The sequence below is a fragment of the Pezoporus occidentalis genome, unplaced genomic scaffold (assembly GCF_034315485.1).
Source record: "Pezoporus occidentalis ecotype Australia unplaced genomic scaffold, CSIRO_AGI_Poc_V1 ctg25, whole genome shotgun sequence".
In the NCBI taxonomy this organism is placed as follows: domain Eukaryota; kingdom Metazoa; phylum Chordata; class Aves; order Psittaciformes; family Psittacidae; genus Pezoporus; species Pezoporus occidentalis.
In genome coordinates this window covers 5,890,946-5,915,191 of record NW_026914394.1, presented here as the reverse complement: position 1 = coordinate 5,915,191, position 24,246 = coordinate 5,890,946, and positions in this window count along the sequence as shown.

Sequence of the window (24,246 nt, the reverse complement as noted above, 5' to 3'; positions counted from 1 at the left end):
GGGAGCATCCCCTCAATCCCTCCCTGCAACCTCCCACCCAAGGGCATGATCTTGGAATGACCCTGGGATACCTGTCACTTCTGCAGGGAAGTGAAACCAAGGTCTTCAAATCCTAAGTGAGGCGAGCTCAAATACCCCGTACGCCGAGTTAAAATCAGCCACTATGGAGAGAGCAGGGTACCACACTCCAGCAACCGTATTTCCACTGGCCTGCAGTGCTAGGATGGACTTTAGACCTCCCGGTACATCCACACTCTCCTCACCTTACTTGCACTGTGTTTTCTGAAGCCTTCTTTTTCTCCATAAGTGGACTGATGACCTTTAACATCCCCTCTTCCCATTACCATGCCTCTACTGAGGCCAGGCACAGTTTGCTGCCATGCTGCTATCACCTTTTCCCCACCTCTTTTTGACCATCCCTTGGACACAATGGACACAAACGGTGGATACATCCTCTCCATGCCAACAGGCAACGGCAAACACAAGAAAGGAAAAAGAAATCTAAAATGGGAGGAAATTAAGATTTTTCCCTAAATTATATTTTTATTATTATTTCCCCAGCCTAAAACCCTTGGCAAAGTAAAACTCATCAGTCCCTTCTAGCATTGTAAGCGGAGGTTATGTAATATTTACAGTGATATTAATGCAATCAATCAGCGTCAGCAAGTGGAGATGTGGGAGCCAGCTATACACACAAGAGAAGTGGGGAAAAGGAAAGCACAAAGGGGTCCCTGTGATGGCCAGGGAGGGATGCCAAATACTTTCCCTGCTTTCTAAAGTAATAGGTTACAAAATCACACAATCTGCTTTGGCCCAGTTCATTAAACATAACTGACTTCCCCACAGACCCAAGATGCCCACCAGTGCCCAGGGGTTCACATAAACACCTTTCCTCCTCCCGTTCCAAGGGGAAGACTTCGCCCAGCCCTGCTGCAGCTCAGTCCCAAATGATGTCAAAGGAGCCCTTGTTGGATCATGGGTTACTGGGAATGGTGAAAGCATCATGGATCGAGAGCTTGCACTGAACAGAAGGGCTTTGCCACTGCCCCATCCACTTGCAATGAAATGCCAGGGGCTGAAAAGAGGCCATTCTTCTCAAGGCGTGTGCCTTCCAGCCACCAGGCAAGTGACTTTGCAACCCTGAAATCCACACAAATAGCCACTTCTGCTGCTTTGTTTTCTTTTTTAGGTGGAAACGTTAAGGTCCAGAGGGGATTGTTGCCAGGGCTTCATTTCTGCATTACCATCAGAGGCATTTTTGGCAGCAGGGAAGAGGCACCGATTTGCTGTACAAGAGCTGGAAGTGGGATCTGCAGACAGTTCTAGAAAGGCCTCAAACCCAGCCCAACCAGGCAGCCCGAGAAGGGGTCGGCAGTTGGCCTGCAAGAAAGTGGGATCATGCTGAAGAGCAACAGCTGGGACTGTGCTCTCATCCCTGTCTACCAGCATGGAAACACTGCAGGCATGGCTGAACCATATCTTGGAATAAGTGTTCCCTAAATAACTGCTATTGATGTTTGGAACACAGCCTGCTGTCTGGCAGAGGCCAGTTGTGGGATTGATGTGGACCATCACAAGCTCCGACGATGCTGGGACTAGGGGTCATTGCTGCTCTGCCTCTTGGACCACTCTCACCAGGAGAAACAGGCAAGTCAGTTCAGAAGAGATTCAGGGCATATATTCACAAAACCATGAATCCTCCCTTCAAAATAAGCCAGAAGGGATGGATTACCTTGTTTTCTTGATCTTAAGATGTTTATGCAACTGTTGAGATAGTGGTCAGATGGTTCTCACATGTCAGTAGACCTCCTCAGTTATTTCTGCTGGAATTTTGCAGCCAAATCTGACTCATCCAAGAAATGTAGATCTGCTCTGGATGGGTCACTGCCTGTTGATGTGCTTGTCTGAACTGAATAACAGCAGCTTCCAGAATTCACCTTTGCATGTTATGGAAAGGAGAAAACTTGGTGTCTTTAGAAAGGAGAACATCACTTGAGAAACCTAGGCAAGGACCCCAATATAATTAAGAAAACCTCAAGTGCTGGCAAGCATGGAGATGCCTAAAACCCTACAGCACTATCTTCAGAGGATTTGTTTGACCAAGAATTCTGTTTAACCTCTAGAGTGAGAAATTCCAGGTATGTTTCATCAGAGGGAGGAAATCCCATATAGAATCATAGAACAGTTAGGGTTGGAAAGGACCTTAAGATCATCCAGTTCCACCCCCCTGCCATGGGCAAGGATGCCTCACACTAGACCATGCCACCCAAGACCCATCCAACCTGGCCTTGAACGATGCCAGGGATGGAGCATTCACAGCTTCCCTGGGCAACCCATTCCAGTGCCTCACCACCCTCACAGTAAAGCACTTCTTCCTTATATCTAACCTGAACTTCCCTTGTTTAAGTTTGAACCCAATCCATCCGTGCAGTAAAACAACAGAAGGGACATACCATTTTCCCATGTTTATGCCTGTTATGTTACCCCAAAACACAAAGCCAGAGGCATGCTCAGGTCACAGTCAAAGACTTCCCCCCACCATGGGCCAGAGAAAGCCAGAAACCACCACAAGGAAACTCCTCCACCTTCAGAAAGAGTTTACTGACACCAACCTTGGTTAAGAGGCAAGGGACAGCTGAATGGCAGAGCATCAGCTGCTGAGCTGCTGACCCTGGTGCAGATGGAGATAAGGCTCAATGACTCCTTTGACCCCGAGTTTGGAAAGAGCTGTTGGCCCAGCCAGGATTGAGAAATGCCTGCTCTCTGGAGGAAGATGAGCACATGGGTAGCGCTGAGCTTTCCAGGAGCAGACCTCCCCTAGCATCCACTTGGCAGTGAGACCCAGTTGTCTTTGAGCAGGCAGTCAACATGTGATCAGTTTGGGCTCCTTCCCATTTACAAGGGTGACTCTTGAGGAAAGCTTGACATCAGATTCTGCCCCGGTCAGAGAGTGTGAAACTGTCCGAGGCCAAGTTCTGTGCACTTCTGAGCCAGGATCTCTCTTCTCCTCTGACCAAGGGAGTCTATTTCAGGCTGAGTTCCCAGTGACATGAGCAGGAATTCCTAGAATAAGACCCTTGCGCACAGATGGAAGAGCAAACTTTTGACCACTGAGCAACCACAACCACAACCCACTTCCATCAGCTCCAGCCTTTTGCTCCAGCTTTAGCTTTCCTTGTAGATGCTTGGAAGCTTTCTTCTGGGTGAAGGTCAGTGTCCTCTGGGAAAAAAATAGGGTCCCTTTATTGTTGTGGGGACCTGTCCCTTGCACCATGGAGGTGCCCACGAGATTCCCTGGAAACCTTTGTCACTGAGGACCTTCATCACTGGGGGCAAAGGAAAAAGAACGCTTGCCCCAGACAACTTTAATCATGTTCTATAAGCAACTATAGTAGGCGTCTGATCTTCCTTCAATCTCTTTTTAATCTCTGTAGAGAGAGATCTTCCTTCCAGTGAGCAATTCAGAGCAGGAATTAGCCTCATGTGCAGGCAAGAGCCTTACAGAGTCACCTTTCTCTCTCCCCTGTATACAGGGGTTGATGACCAGCCTAAGCTACGTTAGACACCTTAAGCAGACACCTGGAAATGGACAAGATGAACACTTCTCTGGTGCTCTTCCCTTTGTGTCTCCATCGCAGAGGGCAAAGTCTCATCTGTGCTTCCCAATCTAGACCAACACCTTTCTCAACACTAAATTGAGCAAGGATTGATACTGGGTAGAAAGGTGACCTGAAGCTCTTATTCCAGGGGGTCAGAGAGGACAGCAGCAGTTGCTTTCTCTGGTCTGTGGTGGTATTCACAGCTTTCCCTGTATCTCACACTGAGGCAAAAATTACACAATGCCCTGACCATACATTTAGCCACACTTCTGATGCTTCAGCAATCTGGTTTCTCAGCTAGAGGCTGGAGCCAAAGCATATTAAGAAATGAGCCTGTGAGTTGAACATATGCTATCAGCAAAGTCTCATTTTATTGTTGCCACTTACTATTTCCTAACAGGAGGAGGATGCACATGGGGCTGGCTTGAGACAGCAACGATGCAGGGCAAAGCCCCAAATTGCTTTAAGCCTTCAGGCCACTTGCTGTCACTGGTCTGCAGCACAAAGGCGTCCAGTTTTGACCCACCAGATAAGGCTAATGGAAGGAATCACCATAACAAAAACACTTCAACAGGACCTGAGGTACTGGCAACCACCTCACCACCACATTGCAGGCTTACATGGAATAAGAACAACTAAGCTGCAGATGAGCTCAAGATGAAAGATGGCTTAGGGAGAGCAGTTCACTCCAGTCCAGGGGAGCCATGGGCTTGGCCAGCAGTCCCTGACTAATGCCGAGTCCATCCTGTTTGGTTATAAACACAGAGCAGCACTTGGCCGCTGCTCTCGTCTGCATTTCCATTTGTGCTGATAAGACACATTTTTAAGGCGATGTTAATTGCCACACGAGATTTATTAGCATGGATATTACCCATCTTTTCCTTTCACCCCTCCCTCTCTGCAGCTCAATCCATCATTTTTATGAGAGGGCGAGTTGAGGACCACACCTCCTCTGCTTCCAGGGGATGGCACTACGAACATCAGCATCATCATCGCCCATTGACTGGAGTTCATAGAAAGCTGTGGGTAAATCACAGAATCACAGAGTGAACTGAGGTCTGAGAAGCCAATGGTATCATTTTCTCCTGATAAACCCTGAGCAGCTCAAGGTGCCAATAACATTGCCTCTAGTTTGCAGCAGGGTAATGAGAACAAAGAGCTTTTGGGGTGGAATCCAAACCACATCCTCCTATCAAACCCCGCCGAGCAAGCACGCTAAAATGGCTGAGCATGCAGCATGAAGCTATATAAAGCTGCAAGGATAATAGCCATTGTTTGGTGCCAGGCTTGAAGCTAAAGCAAGTTTTACAGGAGGAAGGTTACAGGCCTCTAATGGGATGTAAACTGCGTTTCTGTGCGCGGCAGAAAGTGTGCGCCTGGTGTCTGTGCGGATCCTTGCAAATTGCGTCTTGAAATGTAAGCATTGGTGGTGCCAAGCAATTACGATGTTTATAGAAACTGATGGCCTACATCTGTTTAAAATACTTCCCGGTGTTTAGACTGACAGAACAGAAAACATGCTGCAAAGAGCAAGCACAAACGGCATGGTTTGATATATTATTGTTTTCAAGTGAGAAGAACTCGCACAATATTGATTACTCAAATTCATTAGCACTGGAAGCACTCTAGAGTGAACGCATGCCACAAACCTGCCTTCCTGCATGACAGAATTAGCAAACTGTAAGGAAACTCTTCCCTAGGGCAAACCCTGTTTGGGACTAGACTGAAGCAAGAACAGTCTCATATCCCAGCACCATTACAGCCTTCCTGCTTGATCTCAAGCAACACAAAACTCTCTCTCCATTGAGAAATCAGCTTTGATTTCTCAAAGATCAGAAATCTTTGCCTCAGCTCCCAGTCTCTGCAACAAAGATCCATTCTTACTCCAATTTAGCTATTTACAGCCAGACCGAGCAGAAGAGCAAGCAGAGATCCCATCCTGACCTACTTGCAAGGATAACTGGACCGGTTCAGTACACAGAGAAGCCTGGCCAAAGCCCTTAGCTTTGTCTCACCTGCCTCACTAACACTGTCCTTTATTACTCTGACTCCTTTCAGCAGGCTCTGCAAACTGTGCCTCTGCAGAGTCAATGGTCCCTCCTCACACCAACATCCTGCTGGCACCATGATGCACCCTTTTTAATCCAGGCAGCTTTGGACACGAGCAAAATACCCAGGTGCTTTAGGGGTGAAAGCAGCAGAGATTTTGTAGATCACGACCGTGAAAGCAAAGAGAGCAGAGCTGTATGGTGCTGCTCCAACAGCCCTCAGTGACACAGTGGCTCTTCAGGGACCTCAACGAGCCAACACAAACCAGAACCACCTCCAGAAAACCTGGGATTGCAATAGGCAAACCCCAGGACATCCTGGGCTTTGGCAAACCACCTTCCCCAGCCACAGCAGCACTAAGCAGTGCTAACCACACAGCGATACTCCAAGTCTTGTGCCCGTACCCATAGGCTTGCTTGTATGGCCATCCTTATGTGCTGCGTTGTAGTGCTTTGCCACCTGGCTAATCAAAGCAGCCTTCCTTCCTTAGTAGCTTGAAATCCTGCTATATATCCCCCCATAGGATCACTCTTGGGTGACAATGTTTCAGAACAAAGAGCCCCATTCACCAGACAAGCCGTTGGAGCTCATTTGCTGCCTCTTAATGTTAATCTTAGAGGGGGTGCATTGCAAGTTTTATGGGCAAAGCACACAGATAACCCCAGAAGGGACACCCTGCTCTGGAACTCGTTATAACCAAGTCCCCTTGGTCATGGCTGCTGTGCAATAAGTAGGAAGGTCTCTCCTCAATTACACTGAAAACAAATGTATGGCAGAAAAAAAAACCCAGCTCTGGAGCTTTCCCATAGTTAAGTGTCAGGATTATTGTGGCATCTAAGCTTAGTAAAATACTTGCAGTTTCCATTCTTCTTTTCCTCCCACCCAGTCCCTTGTATTTAAGACCATTTATGTCACACACATGAAGAGGCAGCCACATCAAGCACATCATCACAAATAGGCAGAGGAGGAATGAGAGCTTGGAAGAGATGGAGGCTGCCTATGGGCTGTACATTCGTGTGTAAATTATGTAAACCAGAAGCACGTGCAGGGGGGAAGCTGTTTTCCCTGGCACTGGCAGCGAGCCCTGTGTAAGCACTGCAGGCTTCAGAGCAGTGGCATGACCACGGATGTCTCCTAGTGAAGCACTGCATCTGTCACAGCAGCTCTTGAACCAACACATGGGGATACCCCAGAGCCGCTCTCTGCAGATAAGCAAGGAACAAGAGCCATTCTTGCCCTGCACAGCCCCAAAACACCAAGCACACATTCTAAGCACTGCATGAGTCCAGCTTGGGGCAGGCAGATTCATGCAGGAAGCTGCAGAAGGACCACATCTCCCATGAGGAAGCTCTCTGGGGCATTGGGATGGTTTTAATGTTGCAGCAAAGCTACTGCAAAAGCTCTGCATATGCTCAGTTCCATGACATTGATGCTTTTTGCTTGCTTCAAGTACTGGGCTTGTGCGTGCTCCCATGGGAGAGCATCCTGTCCCCTCAGCAACAGCACTGTCCATATGGGACAATGTGTGCTGTTCCAGCACTGCTGTCTCTCCCCCAGTCCCTGTGTAAAACATGCAGACATTTTCATCACTTAACTTATGGCTGCCCTGAGGGAATGCGCATAAGATTACCCAGTGATCTCTAAATCAGTCCCAGAACAACCTTTCCCAGCCACTGCCAAACAAAAGCGTTTCCAGCAGAGTTCAAGTCTTCTTTTCTCTGTAAGAAACCCGCTTTTCAGACCAGCTCAGCTGTTACTCTTGAGTGTGAGCTGGTGGAAACACACACAAATACCTGCAGCCTCACTGAAATGAATGGTAAAAACGGCTATTGAATTCTGGGAGAGTGGAATGGGGTTTACACCCATTTAAGGAAGGAAGGATGGATTTGTATAGCACCTGCAATGCATGGGGCAGGTAGGTGCAGCATCTACCAAGCATCATCTAGCAAGCAAATTCTCAAGGGGTAGGGTGCTTATAGACCTCTATTCTCCTACCAAAATAATTCAGTCACTGACATCTCAGAGTGAGCTTCACAGGGTAAGGTTATGCTATATCCTCATTTGGTTCGATGAGGACTAGGGGATGCTCTGTTCTGCACCCACTCTGCATTCATTATCACCAGTCTATCATCAGAAGAGTGCCCAGGCTCTTGGGAAATGAAGATTTTTGTGCTTCAATAGAAGCAAGCCGCTGTTAGAGACCTGTTTGCTCTGTTCTCCCTCTCTCCTATTCTCTTACCCGTAACCACAGCCCCACACCAGGCAAATGAACCAGAAACACCAATAGCACATGAGGAGGGGCATCCCTGCCAAGTAAGAAAGTGCTATGAATAAGCAGCACTTTATGGCCCCCCTTTGGGGTGATATCTGCTTATACCAGCCTACAAGATTGTTCCTTCCACCAGCATGGATGGGTGGATTTCAGGTGAAGCCAACCCAACAGTTCTGCTGCCACCTCTCAGTCCAGCTGTGCAACCACCTCCAGATGTCTGACATGATCCCACATATTGGAGCTTTTGAAGTTCCTCATTAATCACCTAGGACTAATTAATGTGTAAGGCCCATGAGGATGCCCAGCATGACTGTGCACCAGAGCAAGGCCAAGCCAACGCTACCCATTACACAGGGGCAATCCTGAGGACACCTCTAGCCAATGCTGAAGGACCTTAGCAGCTAGATTAGCTTCATGTGAAGGATATGGCATTGCCATCTGTGTGAGGAGACACATCAGGGTCAGGGCTCTGAGGTAACAAGTTGTCCCTACACAGCCAGTTGTTGGATCTGCTATGTGTTGGTATTCCTACACAACTAGACTTGGAAGCTGCTCACATCAACATTCAGCTGGAGGAAATCCCAGCCATGAGCCCACCGGGATCAGGGGAATCAAAGTGTTACTAATACAGAGCCATTTCTCACCCTCCCAAATCCACACTCCCAACAATAGGATGCAAGAGGGAGGATTTCTCCTAAGCTGAGCTGCTCCAGCAGGAAATGGCACATTTAGCACTTCTTTCATGACTGACTTTTCACCACATCCTTTTGTGCCCTCTCCCAAGCTCTACTGATGGTGACAGCAGCACAAGATCCCTTCATCTTTAAGAGAAGGGCCTTACACATGCACCAAAGCAACCCAGACCCAGGGTGCCAATACATACTTTCTACTTGGCTGGTCCTTAGACATGGCCACAGTTGTGTCTCTCCATCTTAGCTCTACAAATCACAGTAGCACCAGATCAAGCCTTTAGCTATGTTATTTCCTGAGGTTTGCTCATCACAAATGTTGACAGTAAGGATCAGCTTTAAGCAACAAACCAGAAAAAAAACAATTCCCTTCCATATATTCAATCAAATCCTGTTGGTTCCTTCAGAAGAAAACACGCCGCACCATGTTATTACACGGGCACAAGAGGAAATCACTCTTTGGATTTGGAAAGCAGATATTAATGGGCTCAGACTGCAATAGAGGCCACGTTCATTTTGCAATTGAGTTACTTTCTCTGATACAGCCTTGATTCTATTTTCCTGGCAAATTGTGATTGCTAATAAACTGCAATAACTTTGAGTTTACATTATGACTCACAGCAGATTATCTTGGGCAGTAATGACATTCCCAAAGCGGAGGGTCTCTCCAGTGAAATAGCTGGCATATGGAAGCAATTGGGTATTTACAGATTCCGATGAAACCTACATATTACTGATGAAGAAACCATGTTTTGATAAGATAACAGGCAGCAAGCTGACAGACGTATTTCTTAAAGGGAAGAAAACATGAAGCTCCTAACATCTGCTAGGGAGCCAGGCTTCACCCAGAGCTCATGGAAGTCAATAGGCTGAGTCCTCCAGGCTTTGCTGGGGTTGATGATCAAGTCTTCACCCTTTCTTGGAACAGGAGCATGTTCTGGGTCAGCTCACTCCATCCCAGAACACTTTATCCTACAATAATATTCCAGCCTCCCGCTTATTCTAACCTGGAATCCGTTTATTTCCTCTAATACCCAACTCTCGGTGTCTCATTCTGAAACCCCCAGGGCACCTGAAGTGGGAGCTTTAATCTCATAGCTCTATTAGTCAATCTTTCTCCTTGTCTTCAAACCCTGTTTACACGGAGCAGCCTCCCTCCCTCATCCCTTTCTGCTTTGTCTTTTGCTTCTCAAGGCATTTCCTAGCTGCTGCGCTGGGGCTCCACCTTGTCATGTAAATCCAATTCAATTTGCACAGTTCTGCTTCACTGAGGCTGCTCTCTAATACATTCAAGCTCCGTGAAAAATTCCAACCAGGTGATGCACGCAGAGGCAGCAGGTCCTAAGGCAGGATGTGGCAAGGCTCTTCAAAACGCACTCCAAGAGCAGGCAGGTGCTTTTGAGGGCTGATTTGCTTTACTTCTAATATTGACTTTTAATTACCAACAGCTAAACTTTGTTGTTCCCATATGATCCACGCTGCCACAAAATCCGTTTTGCCCTGGGGTCATTGACACAGTTGGAAAACTTTCTGTGTTTACTTCGTTTGGGGAGAAAATGGTTTCTTTTTCATGCATTAATGTCAAACCGTGTCCATGCTCATACTGCGAGCTCTGATTCTGCTCTTCACTAGGCTTTGGACTACATACCTATGCTTAGTATGGAGATGTCTTCCAAAACCTCTAGTGAAGAGATGACAGCGTGCAGGAAACTAGGGGGAAGGATGAGTTTTATTTCATGGTTTTACATCTTCTTCTCAGTAGGTGAAGTTTTGAGAACACTCAGTATTGCTCTGCCTTGCTTCCAAACCAGGTTTGATCCCCTGCAAAATACCTCTGAAACCAGCAGCATTACAGAGCTCAGGTACGAGAGGCCAGCTTGAGGTTTAGGTGGCATTTCATCTATTCTTCTGTGCAAAATAACCCCAACAAAACCCCCAAAGCCACAACAGATCCCCAGCTCTTGTTCCACTCGGGCAATAAAACTGAAAAACGCTCTTATAATAGCTTAGTAAATAAATACAGGGCACCACAACAGTTCAGGTGATTTATTGGCACTTCACATTATGAGGGTGACAGAAAGCACTGCAATAGTCAAGCACCACGGTCATGGCCATTATAAACATTTCTCTTAGAGGGGTTTATTACAGAGCTGTAAAAGTAAGCTCTAGGCTAGAAGCTGGCATCTGAGTTGCCTCTGCCTTTGAAGTATTTTATTGCCATTAGAAATTTGGAAGGGTAAAAAATAAATCCATTTGGAAACCATGGTTTCATCAGCCACTGCACATCAAGAGTGAAAAGAGCAAGCAGATAAGGAAGAAGAGAGGGAGCAGCGCTGTTAAGATGAGTAACGTCCAGCAGATCACGTGCCAGGGCGATGTTTTCAGTTCACCTTTTCCCATCCATAAGTGACTCAAGAGCAGTGATTTCTACAGAGTTTCTCACTCTCTCCAAATATTTGCCCAGCCATTTCCATGCAGTTATTGGTGTGTAATTTACAGCTTCTCACAGCAGGGAACGCAAGTTGCCTTGGGGTACGGCATGCCATTGAGTGCTGCTGGGAAAGCTGCAGCGCTCGGCCTGGCTCCCTGTCTTCATCAGAAGAGGAGGAATTTGTATCCAAGTGGCTCAAGCCCTGCCAGGTTACACATTGGCAAGAGCAAGTGGTAAATCCCACCTGGCCTGATGCTCCAGCTTCAGAAGCCTGGGCCAGGCAGGAGGGGGCTGCTTTTCCATTCCAGACTCTCCAAATGGAGGTTCCTCTCAGATTTCAAATCTAGAAAGGATCATTGTGAGCTTCCTATGCAAGAGAGCCCATTCCTTTTTCTGGTTAAGCATATTTGGTTGACTATCACCACAGCATTGCCCCTGCTCATTAGTTACCTGCGCAGCATCACTGTGCCATGAATAGGGCTCTTTGGAGCATCCCTGGGAAGACTCATGCCCAGCGATACCTTTAAAACCCATTATAGAAAAGGGTTGCATAGAAGACACTTGGGAATGGGTTTACCACCCAGGAGGACAGTATGGGAGCACAAACTTCTCCATTAGCCAGATTGGACAGGGGTTGGAGCAACCTGCTCTACTGGAAGGTGTCCCTGCCCATGGCAGGGGTTGGAACTGGATGAGCTTTAAGGTCCCTTCCAACCCAAACCATTCCATGATTAGCACCAACCAGGGTTGCACTCTGAGCATACTGCAGCTCAGGATCCCGTTTTGATGGCTTGTGTGTACCCCTGGTGCATCACAAAACCCAGTTCAGAGAGACAAGCAGCTTTCTTCACCAATTGCCTCATTCCTCCAGGACAAACCTCACAGTGAAACCTATCTGGATAGACGAAGCTATCTGGAAAATCAGCTTGGAACATCTCAAACCCAAACTGTAGGGTTTGGTGAGGATGAACCACCCCAAAAGCAGCACAGGAGAGGAGGCACCCTGATTTACACCAGCTGGCAGCCTGGCCTTACACCCTGGCAAACGGGTGCTATTATGGTCTGCCCTTTTCACAGCCACGTTCACCACCGAAATCCTCCCAGATGCTGAATTCCAGGCTGGATGGATGAGTCCAGCTTGGAGCAGATGTTTATCTCATTTGCTTCCACACGCTTTTAAACATTTCACATGTAGGAAAAGGATAAAAGCAAGAAGATTAAACATGGATGTCCAGAGTGTAATTAACATCGCCACTGGAAAGCTGGGTGTGTTTTATCTTTAACACAGAGTGACACCAGCTTCCTGTGTAATATGCATGAGTCCCGGGGAAGGGGGGGGTGATCAGAAATAACACATTGATGTTGTTAAGAATCATCTACTATTAGTACTGTTACAAAGCTGGGGTGACTCAACTCAGTGAGACCATTACAACCTCTGTGAATCAGTTAAACTCTATTTTAAGGTCTTGAATAAGACTTTGATGGGACCGAGTGTAAAAACCTACATAGGGTGAGATGCAAGTAAGGAATTTTGACAGGGGCATTTGATTGACCCAACAAATCCATGCATCAAGCTGTCATCATCACCAAATGTGCATGCCTCAGATTTTCCAGTTCAGCAAGCTTATAGAACATTGGGGCTTTTAATATATTTAAAACCATGAGTTAAAATATAATTATAATATAAAAATGTTATAAAATAAAAAGCTTATGTTTTATAAGCTGGCCACACTGGAAAATATGAGGCACAATCATCTTCTCTATAGCGGTCTCCATATTATGGTTCCAAGTTCCTCACACCTTGTAATACAATTAAGCATCCCCCTTCAGTGCTTCAAGTTTTGCAGACTACCATCAGAAGCGACCAACCAGGCTCTGCTCTCTCCAACCATCCCAATGCTTGGTGGCTTGGAAACAGATTACTCCAAGAGCACGTATGAGAAGAGAGCCCTAGGGGTAGCTTTGGCTCTATAAACTCCCTGCATAGAGAGAAAGAGAGAAAGGACACAACTATTCTCTTCCCAGATGCCCAGATGCAAATGGGCAGGCAGGTGCCAAAGGCTTCTAACTACATGACTTAATTCAGCCTGGTGACAACATAAACCCATGTGTAGGAAGATACAACAGCTCTAAGCAATAGATTAGGGTGTTCAGTTTAAGCAAGGCCTAAATGCACTCTATCAGATAGGAACAGTGTTAATATATATATTCTTTAATTATATGTTGGCCCTGAGGTCATACATCTGAACTGCTTTCTTCTTACTATGCTCATATCCTGCATCTCCATTTCCCACATAAGCATGGTCCATGCTGCCAGTCCTGTGGCAAAGCGGTATTAGCACCTCATGGCCATTTAACCGTTCTTTGGATCAAAGGCTTGCACATCTTTGAACATGAGGGCTGAAGAGGTTAAGGTAAATCAAGACAAATGCAACTCCTGATAATTACAAGAAATTCTGGACACGGAGATTTTTTGGCTGGGTGATTCATTAACAGGTTGCAAGAGGTGTTGTGCTGGTTTTGGCTGGGAGAGGGGTAATTTTCCTTGTGGTAGCTGGTATGGGGCTGCCTTTTGGATCAGTGATGGATACAGCATTGGTAACAGGGATGTTTTAGCTACTGCTGAGTAGAGCTTACACAGAGTCAAGGTCTTTGCTTCTCATGCCGCTCCAGCAGCGAGCGGGCGGGGGGTGCATGAGGAGCTGGGAGGGGACACAGGCAGGACAGCTGACCCAAGGGATATTCCACACCACATGGCATCATGCTCAGCATGTAAAGCTGGGGAAAGAAAGACAAGGGGGAGTGATGGCATTTATCTTCCCAAGTAATCATTATGCATAATAGAGCCCTGCTTTCCTGGAGATGGCTGAACATCCACTTGCCATTGGGAAGTGGTGAATGAATTCCTTGTAGTGCTCTGCCTGTATGCACAGCTTTTGCTTTACCTATTAAACTGTCTTTATCTCAACCCAAGTTGTCTTTATCTCTACCCAAGTTCTCTCCCTTTTCCCTTCTGATTCTCTCCCCCATCCCACCAAGGCAATTGAGCAAGTGGCTGTGTGGGGCTCATTTGCTGGCTGGGGTTAAGCCACAGCCTTGCCTGTCAAAATCTCTCCAGTTATGAGCGCATGGCTTGCCTAAAGGAGCATAGAGGATGATTGGAGTATGGATTAGATCATTCTGCACCATAAGGACACCCTGTCCTCCCTATTTATTCTTTCTGCCTGGAGCTATGGGATGGATTATCCAAGCAGAGTACAGCTGCATCTCACAACTTGTGATCTATAATTGTGATGAAATCAGGTTTTGAACTCTCAGGGACTGTATGGGCCATGATGTTGACCTGGGAACCAAGGGATGAAGTGGAGAAAGGGGCAGAAAGGTGGTGCTGTCCTGCCCAGAGAAGGAAGAGACTAAAAATATCTGACTGTGGAGCCAGGGAGCCTGAGTCCTAGATCCCAGCTAAAACCTTGCATGTGTGCTGACTCCATACCACTCCTCCATAGGCTTTGGTTGTCTTTGTAAGGAGATCCAAGAAGCTGGTCAAAGAAGAGCTACAAGAGGCTCCATTATGCCTCAACTTCCAGATGACGTCCTGTGCTATGCATTGGCTGTATCCCTTCTTGATCCAGACCCAAATGAATCTGAGACAGGAGGGACTAGAAGGGTAAGGATCATTCCTAGGGACAACTTAAAGGGTGGACACAACACTGCTAACGCAGCTGCAGGAGGCTGGGCAAAGCTGGGTGTACCATGACAACTTCAGGTGGATAAAAATAATCTGCAGTGTGTCCAGGGCTGACTCTTACGTGTTAGGGAGGACCATAAGGAATGATACTTAGAGTTTGGAAGGCTGAGTGGAACGTTCCAGTTCTTCCCAAAATATACAGTGGAAACACTTGGGCTCAGAGAGGATTACTATAGCCAGGACAACAAGAGAAGCAGCAGTGAGTCCTAGTGCTGGCAGTGCTAGGGAAGCTGAGAGCTGACTCAGACATTATCTTCCATGCTGCCGATCCCAGCGTCCTCGTCTGGCCTTTGTCAATGCATTTCACTAGTGCTCTGAAGGCCAGATCCCCAGCTATGGGTCAAGCCAAAGAGAATAGGCTTGAACGTGGGGTGACTGGCAACAGAAAAACTTCTCCAGACACTTACTGTGGGCCAGAGGTGAGCTGATGTGTGATTGTTATTGCAGGCTGGGAGGCGTGGTGTGCTTGGCAGCTGCTGTTTCCATCTGCCTGCATGGCTGGATAGGGAAAGGCAAAGAGAACTCATCCAGGCTGCAGGCTCCAGCCACCCATGGGCCTGTCAAGGACAGTTGCCTTATGAATAGGTAAACCTCCCAGTGGGACAGTCTTTCCTGGTTTGCTGTCCCTTTGACAAGAGGTCACTATTTCCTGATGAAGGATTCCTCAAGGACATCAGGAATCAGAGGCCAGAACTGCTTCATTTTCCTTGTTGCTTACTCTGTTCCACCCAAACCATCATATGGAGTTTCTTAGTGCTTTGCCCAAAAACTTGGACAAAGGTTAGTGGACTGCTTCCAAACTGAACACGACTATTGATGATGCACCTCTGCTGAGTCTGTTCCAGGTTGTCACCATAAAATGATTATCTACTAATAATCACGATGTTACTGCACTTAAACTAACAAGCAGATTACAATTGGCATCCCATCAAGTGCCGCCAACTCCCACCAAGGCACCAAGGAAGGCAAAGCTCCTCCTCATATCAGTATCAACACATGTAGGTCCAGTGGCATGAAACTACACGAGTTATTCCTTCCATTTGTGAGCATTCAATCCAGGCATCAGCCAGACCACCAGCAGCTCTTTTCCTTTTGGCCTTCACCATATCTAAAGACAGGTTAGCAAGAGGAATTTCAGCCTCATTACAAAGGGACACTGTGTTTTAGGGCACATCCCACAGTACCACCCTTCTCATCAAACCAGGCCAACAACTGAAGCAGGACCAGAGCTGAGTTTAGGGCCATGAGTCCAAATTCCCTTCCCATAGCAACCAGCCATCAAGGAAAAACAGAGTCAGCGTGCATCCAGGGAGCACACCCAAGTCCCACCATGGGATTGCTCCAAAGAGATGTCGTGGTGATGCTATTAAAGAAACAAGCACTGAGTTTTCCCCACCCTCACTGTTCAGTTTCACTCTTTATGATCATGAGGCCGGAAAGCATAAATAAATCCCACTTAATGTCACTGTCATTTTTCAAGCAGGAAGTGTCACTGGTTGACACCCAGCCATTAATTTGACATGGGGTAGTAAAATCATTTGATTCTGCAAGTAGGATTTTATAGGAATTAACCAGCCTAAAGATTTATGGCCAACATAACTGCTTTCACTGTAAAGGCTGGTATTAAAGAAAAGAAGCATCACGATTACTTATTGTAAAGGGTTTTTTAACAATGGAAACAGTCACTTAGGAAACCTGTTTTTTCTATAGAAGCACACACTAATTTTACTCACATTCTTTAAAGAAATGCCACAAAGGTATTTTAGGAGAAGCAGATATTGTGAGAGGCATAGAGAAATAGATGGGGTTTTAGTGGAGTGTAAACTTTGACCCTAAAGAACAAGCGCATATGCTGCAGCCAAAGAGATGATGGTCATAGTTTACCTCTCAAAGGGTTTGTAACTGTCTAGCTATCTGATGAAACCTGAGATCATAGAATGGTTTGGGTTGGAAGGGACCTTAAAGCTCATTCAGTTCCACACCTTCCACTAGAGCAGCTTGCTCCAAGCCCCGTCCAACCTGGCCTTGAACACTGCCAGGGATAGGGCATCCCTACTTTGGGAACTGCAAGATGCACCCAGCTGTGAGCCACCTTCAGCACAAGGAGCACCACAACCAATGAATCCAAATTGGACATCCACAGCACCTGAGTTAACACCGTGAGATCCAGCATTCATTCTTATGGACATAGCTGTGCGTTAACAGGCTCAGGTGGCTTCTGGTTTGCATCCCATCACCTTGGAGCAAGGTGGAGCCATTCCTGACCCACAGGCAGAGCTGCAATCCTACTGCTGGTGTCTGCATTGCCTCTGCAACACCTCACAGCCTCAGCCAGAATTCCTGCACGAACCAACCCACAGCAAGAGGGCCTCTGCACCAAGGAGATTTATATGCTCAACAGCAGGAGACTGTAGGGGAGCAGATGGAGAGGGGGTCATGCAAGGTCATATTGGAAATATATGGCAGAAGCAAGAACTTCCACCCAGTTGAGCTAAACCCTCGCTCAATGGCAAAACCATGAGACCATCCTTGCCCTTAGAAGAGTTTTTCCATGCCCTAACAAGCCTGGTGGGGAACTTAATGACATCTGCGTGCTCTTGCCTGAGCAAGGACCTCATGATTTGGCTGGGGGCCATGAAAAGAGATGTCCAAAAGTTATGAAAATAAAGGTATTTATCTTCATTGTTAGAAACAGAGCCTGAGCCTTTTATTTCCCTCTCTTGGAGGATTAAGCTCACAGATTTACAAAGAACTGGTTGATTACCAAAATAAATACATGGCCATGCCAATTTATAGGACAGAAACGTAGGAAACCCATCCAACCAAATCAGGCAAAGTGTAATTCATGGGAGAGCCCTCAGCATGTGCAAAGGGCACAGTGCATGTGGAACAAAGTACATAGGGAAAACATGCTAGAAACCTCTATCTGCAGGAACAATTCCCAGCACAGCATACAATGGAGCTATAAAATAAATGGCTTGGCTCTCCACTGGAAGCAAAGCCCAACTGTTCTCAATGAGAAGGAGGATCATGTATCTTTATAATGAGAATTCAGTCATTTTTAAATGTTGGCTTTGCTCATATCACCACCAAATCTGTCTGCAGAGCTGACAGGCTGCAGACTTCATTTGGATTTCTAACTGTGATTATACATGGCAGTGATGGATACCACAGGGTTTCCAGGGGCTTAGGGTTTAGGGCTGGTTTTTGGTTTTCAGTTGTTTGGGGCTTGGGATCAAGGGGGCTGTTGGGGTATTTTTAGTGCCACTGTCCAATGAGGCTTAAAGAGCTCTTTCCTCATTTTAATAGTTCTGATAATGCACAGAGATGAAAGCAGACCCTGAACAAGTTCTTCTTTATATTGGCAAAGCTGCCCCTTCTGCAATGAAACCCAAGAGCAGTTTCTGCTTTCAGTGCTCAGTGAGATGGAGCAGAACATGCTTACTGAGGCTGAACATACCATTGCCCTCAGAGGTGTAAGCACCACCCTTAGCAGCAAAGGTGATCCTCAGAGCACTAAAACATCTGCTTGCTCAGAAACCAAACAACCCCATAACCACATGAACATAAAGGAGCGTGGCACGTTCAGGCATTAAAGGAACTTTCCTTCCTCACAAGGTAGAATATTGTTTTATAGACAATAGCACATATATAAGTGATGCGTTTCACAATCAGATCAGCTCCTTTCACAGCCCAACCTGAAGAAACAGTTGAAAATGAGGTAAGCCTTCATGCAAGGCTTAAACCCACATTTGGAATCAATTCTTTCCCTGTCCCACCAAGGCTACAGACAAGCACAGCACTTGCATTACGGTGGGATGCAAAGCAAGAGACTCTGTTGTAGCCTCGTGCAGCAACGCCCAAGGCTTTACAGGAGATGGGCACAGTTGGGTACTCAATTTCTCCACATCTTTGCTCCTATTATTAAGACTGAAGAGCAGAAGATTGTCCAATTACTGCTCTGGAAACCAAGTAAATGTTATTATCCCTAGGGACTACAGCCTGGTCTCCAATGGGAATAGCAACAGGAATGATTTTGACTTCTGTAAGGCTGTTCTCCACATCCTGAGGAGAACGTCCCTGCATTTGCAACACAAGACATTTGGAAAGCAGCATCCCACATATTAGCCTGATTTGGGGCACATGAGACAGACTGGAGTTTAGGCATGTGGGCCAAGTGGTTAACTGCTGCTTTGGAGACAAGTTAAATGCATATAAATCAGCAAGCTGGTGACATTTACCGAGTTCACAGCATGTTCTTTACAAGTGGACACAAAGCAGGGCAAAGAACAGGTTCAGATGAGTTGCTGATAACAAATGTGCTTATCTGAGCTAATCTCGCACACCACAGGGCTTGCTCCCAGCAAAAAGGATCTTCCCCATACTTCCAAGCACCACAAGGTCCACAGCATAGAAGTTCTGCACAGAAGCTGGATAACACCTTGGGCTCCAGGCTGCTGTGGACTTCAGAGCAGCAGTACATGGCCAGGTAGCATGAAAGCAGCTCAGGAAGATCTAGACCACACCACGGTCCTTGCAGTGATGGGAACACACCGAGATGCTCTTTGTTCTTTGCACAAAAGTGGAAGGGTGGATGCAATTCCTTTGGGACTGCCATCCCTGCAGTGAGCAGCATCCTGCCACTACATTGATAGCGAGTTTAAAGGTGATAAGGACAAGTCCACGCTTCAAAACTGAGACTAAAGCACAGATGCCCCAAAGTCCAGAAGCAGCAGCACCCAGTACCCCAGCTAAGTGCTGCTGTGGCATAGACCAGCTGCAAAGTGTTCATAGAGCAAAGCACACAGCAAAGCCAAGCAGGGCTCCGGCTCTCCTCCTCATGCCAATCCCTTCAACCCAGCACTCCTTCCTGAGCTTTCGTCATCTGTGCACAGACCTCGAGGCCAAAATGAGAGGAGCCTTCCCAGTTGCAGCCTTTGGAGCAGGCCAAAGCCTGTACACGGTGAGCTGTGAAATATATGAACCCCCAGGCTTTACATGAGCCTCACTCTTCTGTGCAACATCATATGGCTTTTGGATTTGTCTGCCCTGTCCACCTCTCCCATGTGTTTCTGATAATTGCTTACATATGGAAGGGTTTCTCTTGTTTGCCCTTAGAAGGGACACGCTGTTGTTCCTCCTTCTTAGATGAGGCTACAGGCGTACACATCATTTTTATGGGTGTATTTTATTGCCCCTACTTCTTTACAGCACATGCCACTGGTCTCCCTAGCCTTTCCTTTCAGTCCGCTGTTTGCCGTTGCCTTGCTGTTAGGTCTCCTCATTCCCCATCTTTCTTAGTAAAAACAGGGGCCCCTAATTAAGAGAATGCCTTATAAATCTCCCTGCATCCAAATAAGATCCAGAGCCTGGCTGGGGAGACAGATCTGGAGACAGCGGGTAGGTCTGGCATTCCTCATGCTGCACACAGGCTTCCTCTGGTGATGCTCTGCTTGGCACATGAGCTTGGGTGTCTGCACTGGCTCCTGGTGCCCACAGCTTATAGCAAGCATCTAAGAGAAGGATGGGCTGGAGACCATCCACTCGGGCCCCAAACCTTGGTTATACAGAGCAAAGACCCAAAGTAGGATGCTGACCCTGCAGGAGAGGCAGTCACCTTGTCCAGGGCTCCCTCACAGGACCCCATGGCACACAATGGTAGAGGTGGGTAGCAATCTCTCCCTACAAAAGCTGGGGATTCACTGCTGGGGATTCACATGGCCACCAGAGTGTTGGGTCAGGGGGCAAGCTGCATTCACATGTTGTTCTTCCTTAGTCAGGGCATATCCTACCCTCAAAACTCCCCAGACCAACCCAAAAAGCCAGGAGGGAGGGGGGTCCCATTATGAAGCCCTGCCTGGACTTTGCCCCAGTTTCACACTGACTGGTACAAGGCAGTTCCCACCTCAGCATACCCATCCCATCCCTCACCCATCACCCCATGGAAAGGTGGGCAAGAAGCTCATCATGGTTTAGGTCTCCTGGGTTGCTCTCTTCTCTTTCCATCGGTTATGGGTGTGCACAGGGAAGACAGGTCTTAACCTGGGCAGGATCACCCTGATGAGACAGCAGCCTGTGATTTACACATTGCATCACCCAGCTTATGTGTCCAAAGCGGAAGGCCTGGGTATGGCCCTCAAAACTCACAGTAACACCAAGCACCTTACTGAAAACCTGCTCCTTGTGGAAGAGTGATGCTGGAGGCACTATAACCCCAAAAGCACAAAGGACAGTGGTGGCCTGAAACAGAAATCACCCCACCCCACTAAATCACAGCATTACCTTTGTCTGTGCTTGCCCCCAGCCCTGACTTTTGATCAATACTGTGCCTGCCTGGGGATTTAAGCTCAGCCTCCAGTGGTGTCTCTGCATTACACTCGCACACAATAATTTCCTCGGTGTACACGTTGCTGGAGAAACAGCTGGTGCCAGAATTCCCCAATACCAAATCCCTCCTTGGGCCAGTGCCCAGTACTCTGAAAAGGCCGTCAGCATCTGGAAACAGTGATACTGCACATCTGCGAGACCCTCGGAATCACAGGATGGAGAGAGAACTACCTACAGGATGACTTATGTGGATAATTAAATCCCAGCTAGGAGGACACTATAGATGTACTCACCTTCCCTAACACCGTAATGCTTGAACTACCACATGACCCAAACGTGATGCTGCTGCCATAAACAACCCTTGGGGTAGAAATAGATGTAAACTTTGCTTGCCCTTACAACAGAATTGCAGCTAGGGAGGCTAAGCAGGTAGGATAAATCTAAGCAAGACATGCCTAATTATCAAGGGACTGATTCCAAGTCTCTTATTCACACGGAGTAGTAACAAAGCACATCATTGCACTGGTTGTCAGCATGACTCAGCATACCAGATCCAGGCTTTAACCACAACCAGGACCTCTAGGACCAAACTAGGGGGTCATATAAAGATTCTCCTGGCTTCCCACAGACTTGGGAAACCCATTTTCCCACTTAGGTTTCACAAAACATGGCTAGAAGCAAAATACCTTCATGCTTCTAGTACATTGGTTTTCTGGGTGCCTGGTATGGAGGGGCACAGAAGAACAGCTTGTGGTTTTAGCTGGGTTGGAAGCATTCCTTATTCATAATTCTGGTACAATTTATTCCACAACATACAAGATACCTTGCTCCAAAACATGCGACACTGTATCTTTAATGCATTTTCTTCAAGTCATTTAGGTTTTTACTACTAATGAAGTCCTGATTTCAAGACAGGGCAAGAAGGACCATGAAGCCCTCTCCTCTATTCCCCCATCAGCATCACCCAGCCCATGCCATGGCAGAGAGGCTCAGCTCACCACCACACCACGCATTGCAGCTCCAGCCTGGCCAGCATTTTGCAGACACTCACCTATCCACATCACTTCATGTGCATGAGGAGCCCCACTGAAACCAGTGAGGCTGATGGGGCACCTGGTGCTGTTTGCTGCACTCATGTTTCAGGGATTGAAGAAAGAGGTTTTACCAAGTCACCCAGAAGTCAGAGGTGTTAGAGTCAAGAACTTACAGAAGGATCTACTTCAGCTGTTGCATTTGTGTACTAACACCTCCTGCTTGGCTCAAGGACCACGTGAATTCAAAGAGGCATTACTTAGTCTGTGTATGCTTTTCCATTCCGTTTACATTCTATATGCAGAAGTCACCCCTTGATAGCCAAGACCCCGGGTCTCCATCACCCCAGCTGCCCTAGAAGCTTGGAGGCATGTTTCCCCATGGTGATTCTGAACAGAAGAGCCATCTACACCAACAAAACACTCAATACAGGCTCTGAAGTAGCAGAAGCCACCTGTGCACCCTCCAAGAGCCATCCTGCTGGACAGGATACACACACTACAGACAGATAACAACTTGCACAAAGAACAACATTAGCAACCGTAACATGAAACACACGGTAATGAGGGTTTCTGACACTTATCCCTTTGATCCGAGACCTAAGCTCATTGCAGTTATTTTCTAAGTCATCACAGATAAATACTGCCATGCATTTTCCATGACCCCAGTCAAAAGCTTCCCCAAAATCAGCAGTTCACAGGCCCACGGTGCAGTAGCCTTCAGGAGTGTGTTTTGGAGAGGATGAGGGCAGATTTTTGCCCTTTTGCTAGTGAATAAACCTACTCTGTGGACACCCAGTATCAAAATGATGAGAGATCCGAGTTCAAAACAAGGGTTTTGTTTCGCTGTAAATCCTATTTATGGCTTAGGGTGCAGCTGATACGCCGTTAGCTTTTATTTCATTGATAATTCTGTGATTGCAGTTGAAACCTCGCAACTTAATGAGCTGATGTTATTACTCATACTGTGTGGCCATCTGGAACCAGTTTGGTCAGAGAGCCCAAAGCACCAAAAGCCACCTGTAATGCATTAAGCCTCAGCCCAGTACCAGCTCCGTGGATTTGAAAAGCCAGGCCTGCATAAATACTAACCTGTGAGAATGTAATTGGAGAAGTGATATTTAAGAACTTAGAGTTTGCCAGAAAGGCTCATTCTCAGGGGAATGCATGCAGAGGCTTAAAGTTTAAAGCCAAGCGGTTTTTAGTTTCAACATTGTGAATCAAGAAAAACCATTGCATATGGATGTCGTTGGAGTGTCCAAACCGCTAGGTCTATCCAAACAGACCAAGCTATGCCAGGGCTTTTCAAGCCCAAGGCTCCCTTCCTAGCACCTGAGCCTCACGTTGCACATGTTGCTTATTACCGAGGTACTATCTCCAGACATCGCTCCAAAGGGACCAAAGAAACAAGAGGTCAATGCTTCATAATGATTCACAGTCACAAAGCCCATGTGACTGCCACAGTCGGCAAAGAAACCCCCGAATCATTATAGAGCAACCATGTGTACGAGAGGTAACACAAAACAAATCGCAAAGGCACAAACCAGCATCAAAACATCCCAATAAACACCAGCATCAGAACACCCCAACCACAGAATCATCACAGAATGGTCTGGAAAGGATCTTAAAGAACATCTTGTTCCAACCCCCCTGCCGCAGAAGACCCAAACCACTCTACTAGATATTGTGATCAGATGTAAGCTGCCTCTAAGCCAAGAAAAGAAGAGGAGCAATTGCATTACCTGGAAGTCCCTGGTGTGTCCTGAGCAAACCCATCCTTGGTGGCCTTCAGGGAGAACGTATGAGCTGGTGGCTCTGGTACTGGGGCACCAGAAAGGTAGGCTGTGCTGGCAGAGACATAAATGAGCGTGGTTCCTCTGTGCTGGTTAGCCCGGTGCTGATTCACACCAGCTGGGGGGTGAGTCACTGCTCAGATTGCAGAGATTTGGGGAAAAACCAATTTGAGGAAAACACACATTTTTTCTTCGGGGATTTCAAAATTCTTTTGGCATTTCTAGGGTAAAAATGTATATTGGGAGTTGCTTACACATTACCTAAAGCCCCTGGTTGAGTTAAAGGCTGTCGTGGTTTAAGGCACAC